General features: G+C 32.8%; 1 non-coding gene across 1 annotated transcript; it reads right to left on the bottom strand.

Moving 5' to 3' along the window:
• Positions 1-8,635: 8,635 nt before the first annotated feature.
• LOC113697638 (small nucleolar RNA R71) lies at positions 8,636-8,742 on the bottom strand. Its single transcript, XR_003449924.1, has one exon. It is a non-coding gene; the product is annotated as a small nucleolar RNA R71 (small nucleolar RNA).
• Positions 8,743-9,785: the final 1,043 nt, after the last annotated feature.

The following is a 9,785-nucleotide window of genomic DNA, read 5'->3' as shown; positions in this document are numbered from 1 at the left end:
TGGACTCCCAAAAGCCAAACACAAGCTCAATTGCTTTACGTCTGGCATACCAGGCTTTTTGTAAAAAACATCCATCTTTAAGATTTTCTTAACATGGTTTATTATGTTCTTGACTTTAAATTTAGGATCATTTTCAATGCTACGAACTATGTGCCTAGCAATCACTGAAGAAGTAATGTTTGTATTACTGCTACTCACCAAGTCACCCAAATCGTTATGGTCATTGGCCTATTTGATTATTTGCCACAATTTATAAGTTTTCTTCTTAACTATTCTGACACACCAGTTACATGTTTGATACAATGGGGTGTTTGCAATAGTAGTGCTCCTATCAAATGCTAACTTGCATTTGGCAACCCATGTGTTACTCTTGCTTTCAATAATCTTGAATTCCCTATTACGATTGATGGACCACATCCTAATAGCCTTGTTGAGTTTTTGCTTGCTTTCAAATCTCATATGCAGCTGTATATTATTGTTCTCCTCATTGAATGTGATAATGCGCTGTAAGTCACCTTCATTAGTAAGGTCATCATCATTTGTGCTTCCAAGTTTTGAGAAGAATGCTTATCCCCTTGAAACATACCAAAGGCTGCCAGTCGCATTGTGTCGTGCACTATCTCCTCGCTCACACGTTGCATTTATGTTGTCATTAAAGGGGCTGTTGGGTCTCAAGGTCCATTTTGAATTCACAGGCTTCATGCTCCCCATTTGAGTCACTAGCAGACACATTTCGTGACTCAGACTCTTCTACATCTTCAGCATCAATCTCTAAATCATCATCTCCCTCTGAAGCAAGGAGCCTGTCATACCCACTGGCAGACACATTATATTCATTTGTTAAAGGATGACTTGGACCTGGAATGGACTCAAAGCCATAATAAGATAAAAGATACTAGGATTCCGGATCTTTAAAACTTGGAATCGAATCAAGGGTGTCAACATATTCAACATCACTCCTACGCCCTGTTGTGATCCTTGGCTTTGACGAGTCCCTACCAGATCTCTCTACGTATATTGGGATGCCGATCTATCTCTAGAACTATTGTACTAGAATGGGATCGCAACCTTGTTGGATTCATACATGAATGGACAAGCGACATCATCGGACTAATATTGCTTGTTGGTGGAATTAATATGCTACTAACTCTAGAAATTTGAACAATTTCGTCCTTCTCGATATATAGCTCTGCTATGTATGGAACTATTTTGTTCCATAGATCATGCATTATATCTAGAGTTTCATCATCCACTACTACGAAACATTATAAGAGGTATGACCACACGATTGACGAAGAAACAAATTCATGTTGAATATCCCCCTATCGACCCCCATATATTGATCAATTCTATTAACCAACTCCTCATATCCAATTCTATGTCGTAATGTGATTGTACAATTGGAGGTATGAGACAAATAATAAATTTATCCATCCTCGTAATGTATTTTATCGCCCAAATAAATAGACACTAGCAGAGGTCTTTATATAGACATATGTATGAAATGTCTCGCTAAATTGGGGAACAATATTAGAATTAGCAGTATAACGGATCCAAACTAGTTGTTGGGTTATGACTCTCTAATCCTTTTTTTCCCAAATCCGACAAAATTAGAAAAAATGTTGATAGCATCTTCCCTAACAAACGGCTAAAACTCTCTATAAACAAGTCCAAACTTTTTTAAGTATTGTGAATCATTACCATTTCTTAGATAGCTGAACAAAAAATTACAATAATAATATCATGTATATAGTATAATGTGAAACTACAATAATTTTGTGCATAGTCCCCTCTCCTCCACATGCATGCAATTAAAAGATGGGCCTAACTTTAATTTCATCAATTCACCATAAAATAAATTCAAATATATTCAAACGGCCTCTTATACCAACAAAAATTTAAAAAACTAGAACATTAATTTGATAGCAATTACATGTAGTTGTAAACTTACCCAATGACTTATCTCAGATTTCAAAGATGCATTTTGTGAAGTTGATCCTAGTGGTACCAACCCAAGACTCTTCAAGTGATGTCACCAACTTTGTACGCACCTATATGAAAACGAAGGAGATAACAGAGAACCAAAAGAATTTAAAAAATTTAATCGCAACGTGTATTTGTCAAAACCAAATGAACTCATTAGTAGAATTTTTCAAAAAATTTTGACAGAGCCTCCCCTATAAGTGAGTTAAAACTCCTTGCCAACCAATATAAGCATGTATGAATTTTGAGAGCTACTTTAATTAATCGCCTAAAAGATTACAATACATTCGCCAAATACTTCTACATTCATCAATTTTATGGTTCAAAAGTAAAAATGCAAAAAAGATGATTCAAACAAAATAATAAAGCCAAAACAAAATAATAAATCCAAATTTCCAAGTCCCCTGTAATTTGGTCAAAAAAAGATGTATCTCTCAATTTGTCATGTTCGAGACAATTGGAGGGGTCAAATAAAACCTACTTGTTCAAGTAAAATGAACTTGTTCATATAGTTGGACAAATATCGTAAACGTAAAGAGAGATAACCTTGTTAAAGTTGTAAACTTATAAACTTACTTAATAACTAGTCTTAGATTCCAAAAATGTACTTCTGTGGATTTGATCCTATTGCTACCAACCAAAGCCTCTTCAAGTGATAATGTGCTCGTGTCACCAACTTTGTGTGCACCTGTATGAACATGATGGAGTTAATGACGAACCACAAAAAATTTAAAAATTAATCGTAGCCAAATATAGCCCAACTCAGTAGTCATGACCCTTTAAACGACTTTCCAAGCCAAAATATGTTGCCAAAATTAATGATACCGAAATAGAGGGAATATATTAAATGTCAATGTTGCTTTGTGAAATTTTCTCCACCAAGGCAGATTATGCATCACAAAATTCATTTGTGGCTCGGACAATTATCTTTTGATGGGACCAAATTATTGTCAAGAATTGAAATTCTGAGTCAAATTAATTGTCATGATTCTTGAGAGGGCAGGGCATTAAGGGTAGTGATTAAGAACTATATATAGGTGGGATTTTGTAATTTTAACTCCACAATAAGAACTTTTGTATTCTCTTCATGTTCTTAATTCTTACTTAATATGACTGCTACAATTCAATCATTTCTCAGGAGTCAGGACTCAACAAGCCTCGACCAGGGTTCACATCAAGCACCGTCATAGATTTGTTAAAACCAATTAAACTCATTAGTAGGTTGTGGCTTGAAACTAAGTATTGCATCTTTTGGGATCCATTCTAATTTAGGTTTGTGGCTTGAAATTTGTTACTCAGTTGGTAAATATCTAGAGCACTGCAAATGAAATTCATGATCAATTAGTATTGTTTTGGTTAAATAAATAGAGAAAAGAATATAAAGGTTATTTAGGAATGAAACTTATTTTGAGAAATCCTAAGATTACAACTGAGCATATCGCGGCAAAGTTTATTTGGAGGTTGTGTTTCTGCCATTCTACATCGCTTAGGGCAAAGAGTAACCACAACATACCAAGTTTAGTTTGTAGTTTGCTGGTGTTCTGCAGAGTTTGGTTCTTTGCAAGCAATTAGAGGACTGATATACATGGATGTTGCACTTTAGGATTTAAATTGAATGTCCAAATGGTGACACAAGGAACTAAGTATTGCATATTTAAATCTAGGTGAGTTACTTGGGATTTTCTGTGGCTTTGTTAAAATCTGGAATATTACCAATGATTTTGTGGTAGGCAAGAAGTATGCTGGTGCAACAAATGGAGAAAAGAAAATTGGTACTTACAATCTGAAAGTGACCTTCTAGAACCAAATTTACGTTAGGTGATTGTGCTTAGCGAGAAGTTAGGTGAATTGTCCAGAGTTTTGTCCTTTGTAGGCAATTATAGGACTTTCACTGCACTTTAGCATTTGATTTGAGTATTCAAATGGGTGATAGGTGGAATAAAGGCTAACTTCTCGAGGTTGGTTTTTAACATTCTATAAGGTTAATGACAAAGAGTAGCAAGAATATACTAAGTTTAGTTTGAAATTTTTTAGACTTATACCCTTTGTTGGTATACATAGGACTCGTATGTAAGTACGTTGCACTTTGGGCTGTAAATTGAATATTATAGGAGGAACAAAGTGTACGTGCATCTTGTTGCAAACTAATTGTTTACTTGGAATTTATTTATGAGTTGTTAGATATTTGGAGTATTGCCGATGAATTTTATAATCAATTAGTAGTGTTCTAGTTAAACAAATGGAGAAAAGAAAAATACGTTTGAGAAAAATATATGAACATGATGGAGTGAATGAACCAAAAAAAAATTTAAAAATTAATTGCAGCATGTGTTTGTTAAAACTTTTTAAACAACTTAGTACAATTTTTTAAAAATTTTTGAAAACTTTTTAAACAACTTAGTACAATTTTTTAAAAATTTTTGATAGAGTCTCCCCTATAAATGGGCTAAAACTCCCTGCCAACCAATCCAAATACATGAATTTTGAAAGCTACTTTTAAGTTAATATTTTAAGTCAATATTCCCCTAATCACTCCAGTAGTAACTAATAAGGAACTAATGGGTACAATGAGAAGTCAGTGGAGTGAGAGTTAGGCTGTTTAAAAGCTTGGTGGTTCTGAATATAAAGGACACTTCAATGACATGTGGTGTTTGGATGAGAGTTAGAACTAGCAATTTCAACTTTTACTGAAATCATATGTGATATTACTGGAGTGCTGGAAATACTAACATCATTATCATTACTACATAAAAAGTATGAACGTTGGTATTGGGGAGTGCAAGTGTAAGCACTTTTTTATCTTAGTTTTTGTTATCCCTAAATTACTCTCATGTCTTTTAATTAGAATTATTGCATTTTAATGTGGCACTAATTAAGAAATAAAACACTCCAATTGATTACATTTTAATGGTATTGGTAATTATAATTAAAAATTTCTCATTAAAAACTATTTACCTACCCTTGGACTCCATCTCCTATTATTATATGTATCAAAATTTCTTAATTGAAGCATGAAAATTTTCTCATTAGTCATTAGTTGAGATTGTTAAAAAAAATCAATTTCAAAAAATAGCTACTCTTTAGAAAATGGAGAAACATACAATGACAAGAAAACCCTTATTCATCTGTATATCTTCACACAAATATCATGAGCAAATTTTACAATTATGCACTTTTACCAATATGAAGAATTTTTCATGTTACACCCAATGAAATTTCAATATACAAAAAATGATGACACCTTTATAACTGAAATAGCAATGTTAAACTAGAAAAAAGAAATCTAAAATAGCACCATACAAACCACTATTATCATTAATAACAACCGATCAAAACAAGAAAAACTAAAATAAAATTGAAAACTATTTATAAAATGACATAAAGTAAATAGCAAATGAATTAAAATGCTAGAATACAATTCAAGTAATACCAAAGACAACATCCAAATCACTGATATCCAGAGGAAGACAAACATTGTTATTGACAATAATATAGTAATGCTTCATTTATATTGGTTTGAGCAAACCAAATCCATCCATCAAGTCAGAAACCATCTCTAATGATAAAATAAGAATTATAATAAGAGTAAATATAAAATGAAGAATGATAAAATGAAAATGATATCCAAATTGTTTTTGGTGATATCCAAAATACTCTTATTTTTCAAATGATTACATATATTTATTATATTGCAATATTAGTGAATAATGGAAGCAGTTATGAAATGAAAAGCTTTACAATTAAGTAAATTTCATTTATAGTGACAATTGTAATTAGACAGATTTAATGCATTCCAATAATTGATAATAATGATAGTGGTTATGGATTAAAAGTTGACAATTAAAAACTAAAACATGGCAATATACAAAAAATTAATATTAAAATTATTAATTAGCCACAATTCTCATTCCAATTTCATGATCATCAAAAAAACTAATATTAAAACAAAAAATATTGTGCTCATATGAAAAAAGTAGACTTGTTGTTGCTCTTGCTTCGCATTGGATTGTGCTAAAAACATGAATAAAAGAAAAGGAAAATAGAAAAACTCCAACTATCTCTATCTATAAAATTTCAATTGTTAAAATGCACAAGCCAAAAAAACTTTACGTGGTGGATCATTTATACTCCATTATTGACAAAAATAGAATTAACATAATACAAAGAATTCAAATTACATTAATGTTTATTTTTCTAACTTAATTATATTCTTCGTTTATAAAAAATTGTGATGATTGTGGTTTATATGCAATAGAGTCATGAATATACAATAATTTTGGTAAAACATGATATTATCAATAGTTGATATGTTGGAGTTCAAGCTATAAATCAAAAAATATTTGGTTCATGATTTCAAAGTCAATCCTAAGGGATATGTCAACTACATTGGAATGTTTTCTGCCTCTTTTCATTTCATAAAATTTTTAAAAGTAACTAGCTTAAAAAATAAATAACATAAAAATACTATATTATGATGTTGATAATCAAAATTTCATAAAAAATTTTTAGTATCTGAAAAATAATATATTTTAAGATATTACAATCACGTGCAAAGCACGTGAACTATTACTAATATATGAAAATACAAGAAAACCAATGATAATCACCCTGGCCAAATGATATAGATGAAAAAACAAAAATCAATAAGGACAAAGTACATAGAACTAAACTCAATTAACACATGCATTTTATCAGACCCGGATGACAGTTTTAAACATGATATGTTGAAATTTGTTATTAAATTTATAATTAATTTTTCCTTTATTCTTGCCAAATATTATTTTAATTGTCAGATTCTATTTATATTTGGTGTTTTGTGTTAATTATAGGGCATTGGAGCGAAAAATTGCAAAAAGGGGCAATTTTCTTAAAGTTCATTATCAAGCGCGAGTTTCCAAAGCCAAGATGGAGTTTACGTAGAGAGTCAAGCAAAGATTAGAAAATTGTCATTTTTCTTAGATGTTTTTATTAAGGGAACAATTAGGATTATTTTTTGAAATTTCCTTTTTCAATTAGAATCCTATTTTTGATTAGCAATTGGAGGCCGAACTATTAGTATAAAGAATAGGCAATCGGTCTAGTGACTACTCACGGAAAAATGCAGAAAGCTTTTAGTCGCCTTCATCATTTTTCTTTTCTTACGTTTTGGACATTGTCGGATGGTTATGAAAAACACTCCAATCAATTCGTGTTGTTCAATCGCAATGATGTGCAACTAAATTCTCTATTTCTAGCCGAGGAATAAACAAAGGGCTTGGTTTATCAACATCTATGAGATCTAATCATTTTTTATCAATTTCTTTTATTCGTTAGTATTTGTACGTCTTCTGCTTAAATTTCTTATGGCTGTTAGTTGTTTAAATATCAAAGGCGTCTGATATTTAATTCAACCTAACGAACTATTGTCAATTAGAATAGTTAAATCTGTAATTGTTTAATTATCTTAAATTAGTAACAACTAATATGATTGGGGTCATGTTAGGGAGACATACGATCTAATTTAAACAAACCTCGGTAGTATGTTTGTTAATTAGAATAGGATTTTTCTGATTTTTAATGCAATCAAGAAATTAAATTTGATCGACATACCTAGGATTATTTCTTGATTAGAGAAGTAGTTAACGGATGTACCTTAACTATCGAGACACTAAGGAAAAATTGGTTGTTTATCACTTGTATAACAACTATAACCTATTTATAAGTAAATAATTGAAATAATTATTGCATTGATGATCAATTGTTTGAACCACTCCCGAAGTTATTTCCTTGACCAGACCTCGTTTATCCTTGAATTAAGTTTAACTTGTTTTAGTTTAATTATTTTTAATTTGCATTGATTGTTTATTTTTATTTTCAATTGTCCAAATTCTCCCAATTAATTCTCACTTGGAAAGAAACAGATTTTCCTCCCAATTCCTGTAAAAACGACCTTACTTGCCATTGTACTCGTTTACATATTTGAAAGTAGGATTTTATTATTGTACAAGCCCGATATCTGTCAATTTTTTACGCCATTGCTGAAGATCGGCGTTAGAATATTTGTTTCTTTTCTTGATTTTATTTTATTTTTTAGTATTTTTGCTAGTTTATGCCTCGTTCTTCTCGTATAGGTGACTTAATCTTTGATCCCGAGGTTGAGAAGATAGCACATAGCCTACGAAAAGAAACCTGAATACGAAAAAGAGAGCTGTCATTTACTGCATCTCCAGGGCTTAATTTGGCTGTAGATTTATTGGAATCTGCAAGTGACTACTCCAGCGATTCTGAGTATGAGGAAGTTATTATGGCAAATAACAATCAGACCTTGAGGGAGTTGGCTGCTCCAAATTTAAATCAGCAGTCTCTTTGCATAACTTTTCTTGATTTTGCTAAAAATGTAACGTTTGAATTGAAATCAAGACTAATACACCTTCCCTCCAATTTTCATGGTTTGCTAGATGAAGAACCCCACAAGTACCTGCATGAGTTCATAGTAGTTTGCACGAAATCACCTGGCGTCACTGAGGAGCAAATCAAGATGAGGGTGTTCCCTTTTTCATTGAAGGGGGCTGCCAAAGATTGAATATACTACTTGCCAGTAGAAAGTATCACAACATAGATAGGCATGAAAAGAAAGTTCTTCGAAAAATACTTCCCTGCGTCTCGGGCTACTAGCTTACAAAAAGAGATCTGTGGAATCAAACAGAGCCATGAAGAGTCCCTTTATGAGTACTGGGAGAGATTCAAGAAATTGAGCACAAGTTGTCCCCAACATCAAATTAGCGAACAACTCCTCATCCAGTATTTCTATGAAGGCCTGCTCTATAGAGATAGGAGCATTATCGACACTACAAGTGGAGGTGCTTTAGTGAATAAAACCCCTTGAAAAACTTGGAAATTAATTGAGGGGATGGTTGAAAAACTCCCAGCAGTTCAGCGCAAGAGAGGATACTCCAACTTGTCGCGTCAATAAGATAAGCATTTCATCGGTGCAAGAACAATTGGCTGAGTTGACTTCTATAGTTCGCCAAATGGCAATGGGAAATGTATAGCAAGTCAAAACCTGTGGAATTTGCAAGGATATTAGTCATCCAACTGATGGGTGTCTAATGCTGCAAGATGATAGCACGGAACAAGTAAACATGGCTGGATACGTGCCCGTGCCCCATAGACAGTACGACCTTTACTCCAACACGTATAATTCGGATTAGAAGGACCACCCAAATTTTAGCTACGAGAGGAATAAGCAAAATTCTGTCCCTAAGAGACAACAAGGGTTTCAGCCACAACATCTCTCAAGACCTCAATCCTCTTCATCCAACACATACACATCTCTTGAGGATATGATGAAAACATTGGTTGCGAATACCGCGCAACTACAACAAAACACCTTGCAGTTTCAGCAGAGAACGAATGCAAGTATACAAGATCTGAGAAATCAGGTGAATTAGTTAACCTCTGTGATAAACCGTCCAGAATTTCAAGAACCGGCGAGACTACCTTCTCAACCTGAAGTGAATCCAAAGAATGTAAGTGCCATGACCCTCAAAAGTGGAAAGAAAATTGAAGAGCCAAAACCTATAGTTCAAAAGAACAAGAGCGATGATCAGATTAAAAATGAGCTAGAAGAAGAAGACAGAAACAAGACAACTCCTGAGGTAACCCTCGACCCTTCAGTTAAAATTAATACTAACGCACCACTTTTTTCTAACAGGTTGAAGAAGCCAAAAAGGCAAGATAAGGAGAAGGAGATCCTAGAGGTATTCAGAAATGTGGAGATAAACATTCCTCTGTTGGATGCAATAAGCAGGTGCCCAAATATG

Source organism: Coffea arabica, chromosome 6e (genome assembly GCF_036785885.1).
Source record: "Coffea arabica cultivar ET-39 chromosome 6e, Coffea Arabica ET-39 HiFi, whole genome shotgun sequence".
In the NCBI taxonomy this organism is placed as follows: Eukaryota; Viridiplantae; Streptophyta; class Magnoliopsida; order Gentianales; family Rubiaceae; genus Coffea; species Coffea arabica.
This window is presented reverse-complemented; position numbering and strand designations above follow the sequence as displayed.